Source organism: Heterocephalus glaber, unplaced genomic scaffold (genome assembly GCF_053883595.1).
Source record: "Heterocephalus glaber isolate CG9 unplaced genomic scaffold, H.glaber_assembly_v1.0 deba00001606, whole genome shotgun sequence".
NCBI classification, from domain to species: Eukaryota; Metazoa; Chordata; class Mammalia; order Rodentia; family Bathyergidae; genus Heterocephalus; species Heterocephalus glaber.
Genome location: NW_028258377.1, coordinates 22,547,211 through 22,562,959, shown reverse-complemented (window position 1 = coordinate 22,562,959; position 15,749 = coordinate 22,547,211). Strand labels below are relative to the sequence as shown.

Sequence of the window (15,749 nt, the reverse complement as noted above, 5' to 3'; positions counted from 1 at the left end):
CATTATCTCTAGCAAGGTTACCTAGCACTGGCCTAAGATGAGTTGAATCAGAATCCTCTGAAAATGGATTTAGCAGCTTAGACTTTACTCCTAGAGAGTTTAGGGCACAGAGAACTGAAATGTTAAACTTCTTAGGTAATGTTCATATGGATTCAGGCTTGGAAATTTGTAGTACAACAATAGAAAATAATCGGAAAGACATCATATATATATATATATATATATATATATATGGTGGGGCTAGGGTTTCATACTGGAAGGGTGAAGCAAATCTAGATAGAAATTCTTTGAAATTTTGGTCTTAAGACACCTTGGAGCATATAAAGAACATCTGTTTATCTGAGCTATATCTAGCTATTTTACCCCATTAGAAATTAAAATTGAAACACTAAACAAAAGTTTAATATACTAAAATAAACCATTATATGTTGTTATAAATGACATAACTTTATGGCTAAATATCTAAGTTTTCTAAGGTAAAAAAATAGTAAAGAGTACCATTGTTTTACATTTTTGCGACTCTCTTTAGTGTTTGGCTCAGGGTAAGAGCTGGGTTCTCTTATCTGGCTTAACATTCGCTCTGTAGTAATATCATTTGTCTCATATATACATATTCTCTGGAAAATGCCACTGTGCATTTGTGGGACAAAGAGAGTGAAAAAGACTAATAATATCTCAGTAACATTATTTTTGGGGCGGGGGTTACCACGGATCAAACTCTGGTCCTTGTGCTTGCGCAGCAGGCAGTGAAACCACTGAGCTAAGTCCCAGGCCCTCAGCAATGTTATTAAAAACTGTGAGACCAAAATGTGTCAGGGATTTGCACAGGTCCTCTGGACTTGAGCACACTTTGTGATTTGCTATCGATTCACAAATTGTTCCTGTTAGGTGAATTGTACAAGAGAATACTTCCTAACAGGAATGCCTATCACCTGCTGAAGGATAACGTGGTTTTATGAACTAGAATCCAGTGGAGATTTTGTTTCTCTTGCTCTTAGATACTATTCTCCATTCATAAATGGAATTGTCCTTATTTTAAAGAGATATCTTCTTGTTGTACTTGGACACCTTGCTTTTACATTTCAATAATTTTATTGTTTTTTTCCAGCTGAAAATTGGGGGGGCCTCTAATGATCAAGAATAGCAGACTACTAACTATTTCAGTAAAGGACAAGATGGTACATATTTTAGGCTTAGCAACTAATGTGATCTCTGTGGTTGGCCACACAGTGCTCCTGTAGAGGACTACGTACAAGAATGGATGAGGCTGTCTTCCAGTAGGACTGGATTTATGAAGACTGAAATTTAAATTTCATGTGATTTAAAGCCGTAAACCCATTGTTAACTTTAAGTTATGTAAAAACAGGCAGTAAGCCAGAATTGGCTCCTGGGGTGATTGTGCGTCTCAAGGTCTGGAGATTGTGTGTCTCAAGGTCAGGCTTCGCAATCAGATCAGGAGACAAACAGTGATTCAGTAATTTATTAACTGAGTGATCCTGTGCACACAACCCCTCTGAGCCTCACTTTTCCCATCACTAAGATGGTAATAATGATAATGACTTCAAGAGGGTGGCCTGGGTTTAATATGCACAAGTGACTAATCAATATGTCGAATGATACACTGACCACTTTCTGGTCAAATACCTATTGGTGGTGACTGTTTTTATCAACTACACATTCTAGGTTAAAAACTTTGAGATTAATCTCATAATTGGCTTAATTTTTCATCTAGTAATGAAAGGAAAAAATCATAGTTTATTATAGGAACAAAGACCAAAACTAGTTGTGTATGTATTTGAGCACTGCATTTTTCTCTCTAGCTCTCATTTTCTTTACTTTTAAAATGAAGTTGGTGGAAGCCAGATCCACTCTAAAAGTCCAAAGATTCTGAACTCAGACACAATAATTGGCTTGCTTACATTCTTAGTCTCCTATCAAAAATAAGAATGAAACATTATGGCCATTCCCCTTGAGAAATATCAGAATTTTAAAATATCCCCCAGAGAAAGAAAGTTCAACACTTCAGGTCATTTTAATTAACCAACAAATATAAGACCCCTCGAGACTATGGAAAATTATTGACTCATTGCATTTCTGGTTGCTTACTCATGCTGGTTGCAAAATTCCTCATTTTCTAACTTAACTTTTATGTTTAGACCAAAACAACATAGTATTTATTTTTTTTACCTTCGTATACAGTAATTTAGATCAAGCTGAGATCAAGTTCTGAAAGAAGGAATTTATAATTTTGTTGTTTAAATCTTTTGATAGGAATAGAGACACAATCAGACAAATTTAACTAAGAATCTATGGCATGGATGTACATGAGAGGCATCTATGGCACAAAACCTTACTAGCCACTGACTTTTGCTTTACTCCTAACAGAATTGATTCTGTGTACTCACAGCAAGAGCCATTTCTGTTCATTTAAACACAAGTAGGCAGAGTCCTTTAAACCAAACCTTATCACAGAACACTTGGTCAATCTTTATTGAGCACTTACAAAATGCAAAGACTTCCTTTACACACTGGAGATATAACTCTAAGTACAGCAAGAAGTACCATACTCTATTAAGATAGGAGAAGAGAAAAATGGAAAATACATGGGCTAATTTTAGACAGTGATAAGTTCTGGGGATAAAAAGGCTTGGGAACTACTTCAGATGGGTTAGTCAGTGTAAACAATTCTGAGGTGGGAACTTTCGATCCAAGATTTGCGGAATGTAAGAGACTGACCCTGTGAAGTCAAGGCCGATGGTGATGATGGTAGGACAAACACATCCAAGTGACACCCAGTGTAGGCATTGGTCCAAACACATTGCTTTTTTGTGTGGTAGTAGGAATATTTGGCGTACCCAGGGTCTTTGCCCTAAGTTTCATGCCCAGCCTTTTGTTATATTTTACTTTTTGTTTTAAGACAGGGTCACACCAAGTCATTAAGTTCCCCAGATCGGGCTCAAAATTTTAATCCTCCTCCCTCAGCATCCCACAGTCCTGAGGTTACAGTACAGGCCACCAAGCCCTGTTTAAGTGTATTACATTCAGCAAATCATTTAAGCCTCAAAATCTCACCATGGGGTAGGTAGTATTAATCAGTTTTACAGGATAGGAATCAGACACATGTAGAAGTTAAGTCCTTTTACTGAAGGTCAGAGCTTAGAAACGTCAAAACCAGAAATTGGGCCTAAATCTTAGCTCTTATTTAACATGCTATAATGCTTCAGAAGAAAGAGCATTCTGTGCAGAAGGAACAGCAAACATAATGTCTATTTTTTGAGTCAGTCTTACTTCAGCACTGGCAAGGTTTCCTTGAGCTAGAGATTGTTGGCGAAGCGAGTTTGGGCAGAAGGAAAAGTTGTTTAAGCTGCCATTGTGACCAGAATGTCCTGTATCGCTCAGCCTGTATCAACCGGTTCAATCCAGTGTGTTTGGAAAAACGGTTAAAAGAGACTTGTTTAAAAGCACATTGAAAATGATATGTAAGTACAAATTGTTGGACTCAATTATCATTGGAAAAATTGGTTTGGCCATTTTTTTCCAAGTCATTTTGACCATTTGGATTCAGCCTTAGCTATTGATTATTTGAAGTAAATCATGTGTTATATTTGCTCATTTTACTATGTTATTGCTCTCTTCTAAAACAAATTTATTCTTTCAATGTATAAAATGTGGTACTTTTTTCTGAGTTTAAATTATATCCTACATAACTGAATGACGGTGGTTCTATCTGCCAAGTCAACACAAAAACCAAAGATGTTCTAGAACCTTGGTTTGCATTGAAGATGTGTGATATCAGAACAATTACATGACATCTTTTTGAAATGTCTTAAGTGTTGTTGGAAGGCATATTAGAAACTGCAGTGTTCTGTGGCCATGGATGCACACTGATTTAATAAGAATACCAAACACAGTAGCATTCAGTGGAAGAGAGAGAAATAAAATCATTCAAGTAACTATTTTGAAAACAGCAGTTAATGATGAAAAATAACACATTTTAGGTTTTTTTTTAGTTTTTCTTCAAAGTGTTTATAAGCCATCTATTAACTGTAAAAATTCTTCTACTGAAAATTCAGTTGTGGTTTTTAAACATTGATTGAGTCTGAATTTATATATATATATATATATATATATATGTGCATGTATATCAGGTATTCAACTTAGTATCCATGAAATAAAACAGTGTATAAGACATTTTTTAAAGAATATGATTCATAGAGGCTTCAAGATAATCTGTAACGTAGCTTGGGTAAGACACATAATTATAATGCAAAAATAATAATGACATTGGTGATACTAACATTTATAGGTACTTATTGTGTGCTAAATACCATGTGAAATATTTTATTTGCACTATTTCTAATTCTCAAAAGACATCATTGAGGTGGTTGTTATTATTGCTGAACAAGTAGAAGCTCAGAGAGGCTAAGTAGCTTGCCCACAGAGCTAATAAGTGGCAAAATCAAGATTTGATCAGATTTGTCGACACAAAAGAAATACCTGTTATGTTATGACATTTCCCTGAGTGTTCAAAAAGATTTTATTAAAAATGATGAACAAAGAGTCTATAAGGTCAAATCAGTTTGGGAACATTGGGTTAAACTGAGTTAAACAGGTTTATTAACTGAATGGCTTTCAGAACCTTTCATATGATAATATGCGAAGTGAATTTCCAAGGGAGTAACATAATATAAATGTTGACCATGCATATTTAATTCCTGAATATCACACTTAACCATCTACACACACACACACTAAGATAAAGTATATTTTGACCTGCCTACTCCACCCAACATTTTTGTGCATAAAAGGAAAGGAAAGGTATAAAATTTTTTTGGAGAGGAAATAAAAAATCTGACTCAGAGAAGAAATAAGAGTAAAATGGGAATTGTGAACTCCACCCTGGGAAAATACAGAAATTTTAAAAGATAATGACTTCTTTGAGCCATTCAGTAAGTTTTTTGCTGCTGTGACAAAATACCTAACATAAACAGCTTAAAGGATGAAGAGTTTATTTTACTTCACAATTTCAGAGGTTTCAGTCCATGGTTAGCTTGTTCCATTGCTATAGGTCTAAGCTGAAGCAGAACATCATAGATCATAGCAGAAGAGCATGGTGGCACACAGCTGCTAATTGAGTGGCAGCCAAGAAGCAGAGAGGGAAAGAGCCAGACAGAAAGAGGTTGGGGACCAGATACAGTTCCCAAGGTCATGCTCCCATGATCCTCTCCTTTCAAGTAAGCTCCACCTCCTTGTTTCAGTGACTCCCACTAATGCCATTTCAATTATGATCTCATTAGTGGAAGATGTCAGCGCCCTCATGAGGCAATCACTTTCCAAAAGCCTATCCATCCATAACTGAGTCTTCAACATGAGGAGCCTTTTGGGGGGATTTCAGGTAACAAAGATAGCAAAGAAAGTATGAAAACAATAGGAAACTTGGGGTTTCTGAACAAAAATGAGCATAGTCAAATAGAGATAAGTTACAGGAACAGAAAATTCTCCAGTAAAGCATTGTTATGACAGAAGGCAAAGAAACAGAGGCCACCATAGTTGGGAATAGGAGGAGTCAAGGAGTGGAAAAGCAGAAGAGGAGCTGGATAGCACTGAGGGATGGATGCGTGGTGAAAATTACAGCTAAAGCAGCTGGGGTCAGGATGGTATGGAGGACAGAAAACCATCAGCTATGTCAATTAGGGAAATTTCAGTGAGCCAGAGAGTCAATTCTTTGAGTAAAGAGGGCTGAAACTCTGTTAGATGGGGTTAAGGAAAGTGAGGGTAAAGATTGTAGAATGTTCTTTTTTTTCTTTTTTCTTTTTCTTTTTCTTTTTTTTTTTTTGGTGCCGAGGATCAAGCTCGAGTCCTTAGGCTTGCGCAGCAGGTGGCGAAACCACTGAGCTAAATCCCCGGCCCTCTTATTTTTTTCTTAAGTTGGCCAATAGCTCACTAAGCAGTGGCAATGGCAAGGGCAGCTTCACTTCCGAAAATCTGAGTAGATTTGAAGGCAAAGAGCAAGGACATAGTCCTTGATAAAAGTGAATATGAAGGATAATTAAGAACCAATATTCCAGATGAGATTTGAGAGGTTAGAAATCAAAGATGTACATAGGTCTTATTGGATTTGAGGCTGATGGAACTCCACTGAGATCAGAGAAAAAGTGAATAGTAAGAAAAGAACAGAGAAAAAGAAGACAAAGAATTCCTTTCTTGTGATCACATAGCCTACCCAATGAAATAGAAATAAAATGATTTATTCAGTACAAGTGTGTGGATTGTTAATTTGAGGGTGGAAGAAAGATTTTTAAAATTCAACTGGAAATATTACTTGGAATAAAAAAATACTTAGGTCAAATCTTATGAAATTACTTATAATTTGACTATTTTTACTTACTTTTTTTTTTAACATGCAAAATTTCATGTGATTTCATATAATGATATCAATGCCTCACAGGTGGAGTTCAATTGCGGCCAAGTAGCCAGAATTTCAAATCCAAAATTATTTTCTATAATTTTTTCAGGGTGAAAGAGTAAAAAAGTAAGTAAAAAAGAGTAAAAGCTCAGGACATGAGTGTGAGAAGAAGACAGATCAAAATATTAGGGGTAAACCATGCAGGGTACAAATGAATATCTTCAAACAGTTGATCAACTACTAATGAGCTATTTGAGGTCAGACAGGGGTGGCTTGCGGGAGCAGGCCTGTGTGAAGAAAAGTGTGAAGAAAATAGATAACATTTAGAAATTAATTTTAAAATGAAATAATGTTAAGAATAATGATATGACCTCTACGGGTTCTTGGGCAACTGGTGTTGCTGTCCATGGTGCTGACACATCAGTGAACATTCAAATTAGTATTTTCCTGTTCCATGGTGATTAGTACACAAATCTGAACCGAAAAGAGGCAGACAACAATAGCAGGGGAAAGAAGAGACATCAGAATGAGGGAAATTAGGAAGATGAAAGAAATGAGCAAAAACTACTATCGTAGATGGAAAGGTTAAGATATTTTTAGAGAGAAGAGAACCAATGTATCTTACATCAGACATTGTATCTTGTTTTTGTTAGTAGGAAAGAAGCCTGGTGAATGAGGGCGACACACAAGTGTGGCATTCGGTCTTCTGAAATATGTGTCCTGCCTACCACTCCTGCACCTTATGCTAATCCTGTCCTTAAGATGCCGAGTCCAAACTCAGACCTTTATGTTGGCTCTTATGGGATAAGAATTTTGAGAGACTGGGAGGCCAAATGTTAGATGGGTAATAGACTTTTAACTTGCAGAGGAAAGACAGATATGCATCTAAGAATAGTGCATGATAATCTTTCCTCATCTTGCGCATCATTAGAAACAAGAGAAGGGGAGTCCAACAAAGGTTCTTTCTTAGAGAATTACATTAGAGTTTGGTTTCATTTAAAATGAGAAAATCAAAGGGGTCAATTTTTTAAAAGAAGTATATTCTAGTGAAATATGATCAAGAGTCAATAAGAAATGACTCAATATTTGTTTTCTTTTAGGCTGTAAAAAATTATCATGAATTTGGTAGATGAACACATCACACATATTTTCTTTTATAGGAAATCACATCATGGGTCTCACTGGAGTAAAATTTGTATGTGTACAAGTCTTTGTTTTATTTTAGAAGGTCTGGAGAAGATTCCATTACCTGTTATTTTTTAGTCTAGAAGCTGCACACATTCTTTGGTTCACAGCCCCTTCCTGTGTACAAAGCCAAAAATCATTCACTTTTCTGATCCTTCTTTCACAGTTACTTTTCCATCTGACTTTTTCTTCTTCTCCCTGTTATACTTTTGAGAATCTTTATGATTATACTTGGCCATTTGGAAAACCTAGGGTAGTTTACCTATACTAAGTCCAGATGATTACCAAGTTTAGCTCCACTGGCAACCTTAATTCCTGAACATATTCAGAGTGTCCAATGGTTAGGACAAGGACATATCTAGGAATTTACAGATGGATATCTTTGTATTCAGACATTATTCTTCCTGACACAAAATAGGCAAACAACATGCTCACCTCTTATATCATCTACTGTGGGAAGCCTTGCATGATACACTGGGAGATTTTCCTCTCTTTTATGAGAAGAAAATGAGAGCATGCATATAAAGTACTTAGGAGAGTGGTTAGCACATGCTAAAGCATTCTGGGTGCTTTTCATTTCCTCTCTCATGCAAGGAAATAGTGATTTCAAGAAGAAAGGATTCAAACCAAGGTCTGTCTGACTCAAAGCCTTTACATATAGACATGAGAAGCCTCCATCCAGGTTGGATCTTAAATAACAGAATCAGTATACTATGTGCTATTGCTTTAAATCTCACTTTATAAAACAAAAAAGGAACTACCAGGGTTTATGGAGGAGCTGATAAAATACAAATTTATCAGGGTTTATTGAACACCTACACTGTGCCAGCCTTTGTTGTAAACACTGGGGAAAATGATAATTAACAAGATAAGCAATAAGAAGTAATACAGTATATATTTTTAAGTTTAAGAGGCAGTATAGTAGTTAATGCCCATCTGGCTTCTTCAAAGATGTTTAGATCCTAATCCCTAGAACCTCTGAATGTTACTTTATGTGACATAAGGGATTTTGCAGATGTGTTTAAAATAGGACCTCATGTAAGGATATTACCCAGCATTATCTTGGATAAGCAATGTAACCACCTAATCCTTAAAAATAAAAGAAATGAGGAGAAGAGAAAGTCAGAGTACTGTATTATGAAACAGATTCAATTCACTATTGCTCTCTGAAGTGGAAGGAGAAGACGATGGGTCTAAGAATGGTGCAGCGACAAGGACTTAGGAAACACAAAGAAATTAATTCTCCCCTCGATCTCCAATCATAAAATGCTTCCCTATTGCTACTATGAGTTTCATCAATTAAATGGAAAGGGGATTAAGAGATAGAGGGAGAGGGGAGAAGGAATGAAAAGAAAGAATTAAGATGTGTTTTGTACGTATACCAACTCCACACAAGGAATATAAGCATCATATACTCTAAACATGTCCTTAATAAATTATAAAAGAAAAACAACAACAACAAAAACAATCAGGCTTTTGAGTTCCAGAACCCTAAGATTTAAAATATCTATTATTTTAAGTCATTATGTTTATGATAATTTCTCATAGCAGCAATAGGCAATGAATACAATCATCTTTGCTAAGGTATTTTATATACCTAAAAGCACTTTTTTTGTTCTGAAACAGCCAGGAATCGTTTTTTCATAAGTAATGAACCAAATTAAGCTAGATACAACAGAACAAAGTTTATTAAGAGTAGAAAGGAAATCAAGTCTAGGACCAAGAAAGAGCAGGAAGATTGTGTAGACTTTGTCTCTTCACATTTCCGTTTTACTTCTCTGAAGATCTCTCCACACAAGTTCCTTTAGTGTCTTCAGTGTGTACAGTTGAATGTAGTGTTGAAATATCTCAAGATTACCTAGTACAGGACCAGTCACACAAGGGTAGAAACTTTTCTTTCCCTGGATTCCTCTCTCTCTCATCCTCATTTTTGGTAAAGAAGTTCACATTATTTCATTGGGTCAAAGTCCCTAAAATGTAGAGTCAATGATACATTATACGTACAATAAAATGTCTGCTCAGGGAAAGGAGTATTGTTACAATCTGGACAAACAGCCCAATGTATGTATTCTACTGTGTTTATTTCACAACTGGCATATGATTTTAGGAAAATGTACTGTCCAGTTTAGCCCCTGGTATTCAGTATTGGTTCCAAAGAATTGTCTGAGGCAGTGTGAAAGACACAAAGGCAAGCAACAAATGTTTACCTGATGTCTATTTTTATACCAAGAGTGTAAGACCGAGGGCCTTACCAAATGCTCCGAGGAGCTGACTGCAGCGAAGAACACCCAAGAAGGAACACACCGGACAAGTTGGAAAATAAAACAGACCTTTATTAGTCTGGCCAGACGGCACTCCCAAAGCAAAATAGCTTAGAGAGGCAACTGGCTCAGAGTCCGAGGCTGTTCTTATAGGGGGTTGAGGGAGAAGTTAACATATAGAATTAAAGAAAAGGGGACAAAGGTTAGTGGTCGACTGTCACGTATTGATGGTCAGCAGACATTTGCAGCTTGTTCTATAGATTGTGGTGTCCGGAACCTCAGTTCTGGGCAAACAAGGAGTTGAGTAGTTTACTTTGGGACTTTAGGTCTGTTACAGATTTTATCTAGTGTCCCAAAACTAACAAGCATCTTTATCCATTAACTCACATTTAATCACAATGGGGCTGGAGAAAAGGAACAAAGGTTATGCAGTCCCACAAGAGCTCTGCTAAAAGCTTGGGTCATAAAGACATAGGAAACAGTGTGCTCGAGGCACGGAGAAGAGAAGATAATTTAGACTATTGAGTGTATGCATGAATGGAAGGTCTTTGCAAATGGCTTCCCTGTACTGAAAATGAAACACTGTACCTGGCTTAGTTTTCCAATATGAGATGAGAGTGGAGCAAATTCCCAGAGAAGGTGATTGGAATATTAGGTGAACAATGACAGAAACAAATTTTAGGAAGCAGGACAGCACCTAAGACCTTATGCTCATGAAAATAACCAATGAGGGTTGGATCCAGTCAGCAGTTTGGAGGCACAGGGTTTGCAGGGGACAGGCCCCCAACTATTGAAGGCTCATAGTCTGACGCTTGAGTCAGAGTTACCAATAAATAACCATCACAAGGCCAGAACACATCAGTATTCAGGAGTGACAAAAGAGCATACTCTGAGAATTTCTGAGGTAAGCTTGGGGATACAGGGTCATGTTCAAATCCAACTGGGGAGACTAGAAATGTTCCTAGGATAAAGTGGCTTTTAAACAGTTGCGAAAATAGTCTGAGGTTGACAGGAATGAGAAAAACAGAATTTGAAATTAATTAAAATGCTCCTCTTTGGTTTCCAAGCACACAAACATTATGCAAAGCAACTTAGCACCATGTGCATCAGCACTGAATTGACACAGCATTTGCTCCCCAAGGTGACAGTGGTTTCCATGAAACTGACTCTGTAATGATTTCTATTGTCTTCCTTTTTTTTTTAAGAATTGCCTGGTTTCTTTAGAGAAGGCTGAACTTTGTCAAGCAAAATATGGGAAAGTATCTTGAATACCGAACAGCAACGGGAAACCCCTGAGGAAAAGAATTTCCATCACAAAGTGTTCTCTGCTCTTGGAATCTTTGAAGTAGGCCACTGGCCTGCACATACCAAATTCCTCTTGCTTTGTTTCGTTTTTAAATTAATCATTTGAACATGTTGGGGCTTCAAATGTTTACTGAGTGATTATAAACACACTGAAGTGTTGGAGGAACTCTCCGGGGACACCATCTTCAACCTCATCATCTTTTTAAATTTTATTTTGACATACCGTCAGTTGGAATTTTTAATTCAGATTATTCTCAAATGTTGCAGCAATTTTTCATAGTATATTATCAAAGTCCCAAATCCTTTGATAAGGGTAATTAAACATGCCAAGTTTGTTTCTACAGCTTTGAGTCTGTCGTTCATCCATTGGTTATGATATGGTAGTTAGTTTACTGCTTTCTGTGTTTTAATTTTATGATGCTGGAGTAATTTATTCACTTTTAATTCCTTGTAAATTTTGTACTGAGGCTAGAGAGAAATGAAGCCTATCACTTTCAGGCTGTGGAGGAGAATTCCTCAAAGACATTGTTTTTCTGAGACATTCTTCATGCATGCATGTGTGTGTGTGTGTGTGTGTGTGTGTGTGTGTGTTTCTTCTAAAGATAAGGCTCCATCTTCTAGGAATCAGATATTGATTATATCAGTCCTTTGACATAATCCAACACTCCTATGCAGACAAAAACACCATTGATTTTTATAAACTAGTGGCATTTTTTTTTCTATCATTGGAAGTTGTGTTTCAAAAAAGGAGAATGAAAGCCAGTTCAGAGTAATCTATCTTTCTACATAAGTATTTCTGTGGCACTTATCACAGCGGTAACTGGGCACTCAGAAGCACTATTAGACTAAAACACATACACGGGAGAGGGGAAAAAAACACCCTAGATGCTAAGAAAACAGAAAGTTTAAGGCATCAAGAGAAAAAGAAAAAAAAAATTCTTTGTTCATAGGCAACCAATGGAGGTTTAAAGAAATTCCCAGGAACAATGGGAAAAAAAATTTCCCCCATCCATTTCTATATTTAAAAGGCTTCTAAAGGATTATTTTGAACTTTTGATTCATGTACAAAACAATGCCAAGACTTGCTGGGGTAAATCAAGGATAGGATAGGCTCTAATTGTGACACTCTGGGTAGAAGACAAAAGAGAAGGAAAAGAAATTCCATCAAAGTAAATGAGATGTTAATTGAGTTGAAAGGTACTTAGAATTCGCTGGTAGGACAATCCTACTCTTCCTATGTACTCAAAAAATAGACCTGGTGCTCGTCCAGTTGAATATCCATATATCATGCTATCTGCAGTGAGACATAGGTAGGAAATCAGTTGTTTGATGGTGAAACTTGCAGAACTAATTAATTTAAAGAGAAAGGGGCTGAGATTATAAATCAAATTTCAAAGTGGCTTTGTAAATTATCTTTTATCTCTTACTATAAGATTAGTAAAATTACAGTATTATATGCCAGATGTCAGTTAAGAAGGCAGAACAGTTTGTAGTATTAAAGGCTATTTATTCCATTATTTTTGATATATAAAAGAGAAATGATTAAATAATTGCCCATTTTATACCAAAAATATTATCTGCTATAGAATTATATATAAAAATTCATGTTTGAAAATGAGCCAATTTTCTTTAGTGCATGTAATTTACAGATTTATATTACAATCCAAGCCAACATATTGAGAAAAAGCACATTAATGGGAAAGAAATAAATATCTAATTTACAGGAGAGTAACTGCCATAAAGTTTTATTTGTACCATGATGTAATTTCTGAGTAAAAATACTTCCTGCTCCATTTCATGGTGGGTAATCTGCCGATTCTTATGATTTCCCTCCTATTTTAACAAAAATGATTCAATTCTTTTTAATGTGACCTTGCTATATAGTCAGAAATGCTACAGATAGAAATTACATTTCAAAGAGTAAGCCATCTTCACTTCAGATTTACGTAGAAGTTGGCAAATTAAAAGTATTTTAATAAGGCCGGCAGTGATAGTTCAGGAATAAGATTTAAACTGAGCTCCTGTGCCAACGAGTGCATTAACTTTATTCAAAAATAGTGTATGTAAAATGGCACACAACTGACATGAGCTGATTATGATAATGTCTTAGTACAAATTTTTGAAAATCAGGTACTATAAAAATATACCATTAACTTTATGTTAATAAAATATTTTGCTTGATGCCTTTTAAATTATTCATTTGAAGTAGTCTAAAAATATAAAAGAACTCTTATTATCATTCAATTTACATGATTACTTTTAAGTTCACTTTTTTGGTTTAACATAAACAGAGTGTAAAATTCACATCAAGCTTTTGGTATTTAAAATGTGTAATTTTTATGCAAAAATTGAATGCTGTGTTACATTTTTAAGGTTGTCATTAGTATAAATATAATTTTGATTTCTGATTTGAAACAGTTTAACCCTTAGGAGAAATTATCATGTTTCCCAGGTTGAGTCATTATTGCTGCTTTGATTATAGATGAATTTCTTTGTAAAAACACGTTTTAAGGAATCTAAGCACCTACTCACAACACCAGGGGTTTCCACAGATGTGTTTGACGAAATGATGAGAATTACCAGGAAAAGATGATCCTTTTCCCTCACAGAGTTCAGTTTTGATTTTAATTCAATATTACACAACTTTTGTGTGTCCATGATTATGTGGAGCTCTTCATGGGTTTTCATAGGCAGACAGCACCTGGCTGCTTCTCATGGCTTACATTCAAATTGAAATTTCTACCAGGAGTTACAACAGTCATAGCACAGAGTTGGGCACATAATTCAAGAATTTGGATTTCCATAGTCAAAGCATAAAATAGTGATACCAGAAAGTAAAATTGAGTAAGAGCTCTAGATAGAATGATGCTTGAGATGAGTATCAGAGACGTAATCTAGATTTTTTTTTTTGTTTGACATGAGGTCATGTTATGTAGTTCAGGTTGGCCTTGAACTCTTTCATTATGTAGCCCAGACTGGCCTTGAACTCCGGTGATGTTCTTATCTCACCCTCCCAAGTGCTAGGGTTATAGGCAGGTGCCACCATACCTATCTATAATCGTGATTTTTAAAGAAGAGAAGATGTAGCCTTTCAAATGGGAGAGGAGGTGAATGGAAGGTCAGTCAGTTCCTTCAGAGTATAAGCAACATACTCAAGCCCAGTCTCAGAAATATTACCAGTTTGCATTTACATTAAAATATGCACATATATATTTATATGTGTTTCAGTCTGTATGTAAATAGAAAACTAGTTCTAGAAATAATTACTTCTAGTCACGTACAATTCCAAAAATAATACTCCACATATACACTAAATATCCAAATGGCAATTAATGGCTCACTTGTTTCAAAAGACTTTTTTTGTACATTTATTCACAGAAGGTAGGGGAAAGACATAGAAGAATGAAGTAGAAGCTTGACCTGTATGTACTGTAAGTCAGCCTGATCCTTCGGGTTTCTACATAGGCCCAAGTGAAGATTTCTTCACTACTATAGGATCAAGAGTCTAAGGGTCTGGTGCATCTCATTGCAGACAAACTTACCTTCCCATCTAAGCTTTGACACAGTCAGATATGACTTTTTAAACTATGGCATGTCCTAGCACAACTGTATCTGTCAAGAATGCTACTAATTTAATGGACAAGACACTTAAGTGAGGGTCTCAGGAACTTGGTAATATTGTAGCCTTAGAATACCTCATCCTACCATATTGCCTTGCCAAAATGGCAAGGAATTGAACATGCTGGTCATCTCTCCTCCTATGCAGTTGAAACTCTTTGTGTAACATCCTTAAGAGAGGTTCATCCAACCTGTTTGAAGGGTAAAGAAAATGAAGGTACTATTTTATGAGCAAAATTTGCTTATCCACAGGTGTTTTAAAGGTTTAAAGATAGATGCTATATTATTTCAATAGCCGTCTCCACAGTATATTAGCTCATCTCCTTTTCTTATGAAATTACGAATTCTCAAATTATTATCTTCCATCATCTTGATTTCTTCAACATACTTTCAAGTTTGTCTTATTTTTTCTAAAAAAAATATATTATTGTTGCTAGCATGTAGTGATCCAGGAAGCGCACACACACACACACACACGCACACACACACACCCTACTTGGACTTGGGAAATTTATACTCAGAGGAAGTAGGGTAAGCCTGAATCAAAGAAAAACACAAATATATAATTGTTAACTATTAAACATGAAAACAACCAAAATCAACACAGAACATCAGAACACTGCATAAAATTGTGGATCTCGTTGGACCTGCCCAGAAAACAGAGAACTATACTGGTCTTGATTATAATGCATATCTTTGATTCTGTAGCCTACATATTATATGAGTAATAACTTTTGAACTAACCTGTGCTTACCTCAAATTTCTTTGAGGTTTTTTTATTGTTGTTTTCAAATAAAATACTGTCACACTAAGTTTTCCCTGTAGTCTACTTATTACTTGATTTTTGGTATAAAACCTTTTACCTATGCATGCAAAATTCCATCACCTTGGGGTTGACCTCAGGGTCTGTCATGTCAAGGTAATTTTTGAGCCATATGTAAGGCACTCAACATAAAAAGACCTTTGAAGTTCAG

General features: G+C 35.8%; 1 long non-coding RNA gene across 1 annotated transcript in view; it reads left to right on the top strand.

Annotated features, from left to right (window-relative positions):
• LOC110344792 (uncharacterized) overlaps positions 1 to 11,626 on the top strand; it is a 630,580-nt gene extending 618,954 nt beyond the window's left edge. Inside the window, exon 6 of the long non-coding RNA XR_015444644.1 lies at positions 11,058 to 11,626. This is a non-coding gene — a long non-coding RNA (uncharacterized LOC110344792). The remainder of the gene's footprint in view (positions 1 to 11,057) is intronic.
• Positions 11,627 to 15,749: the final 4,123 nt, after the last annotated feature.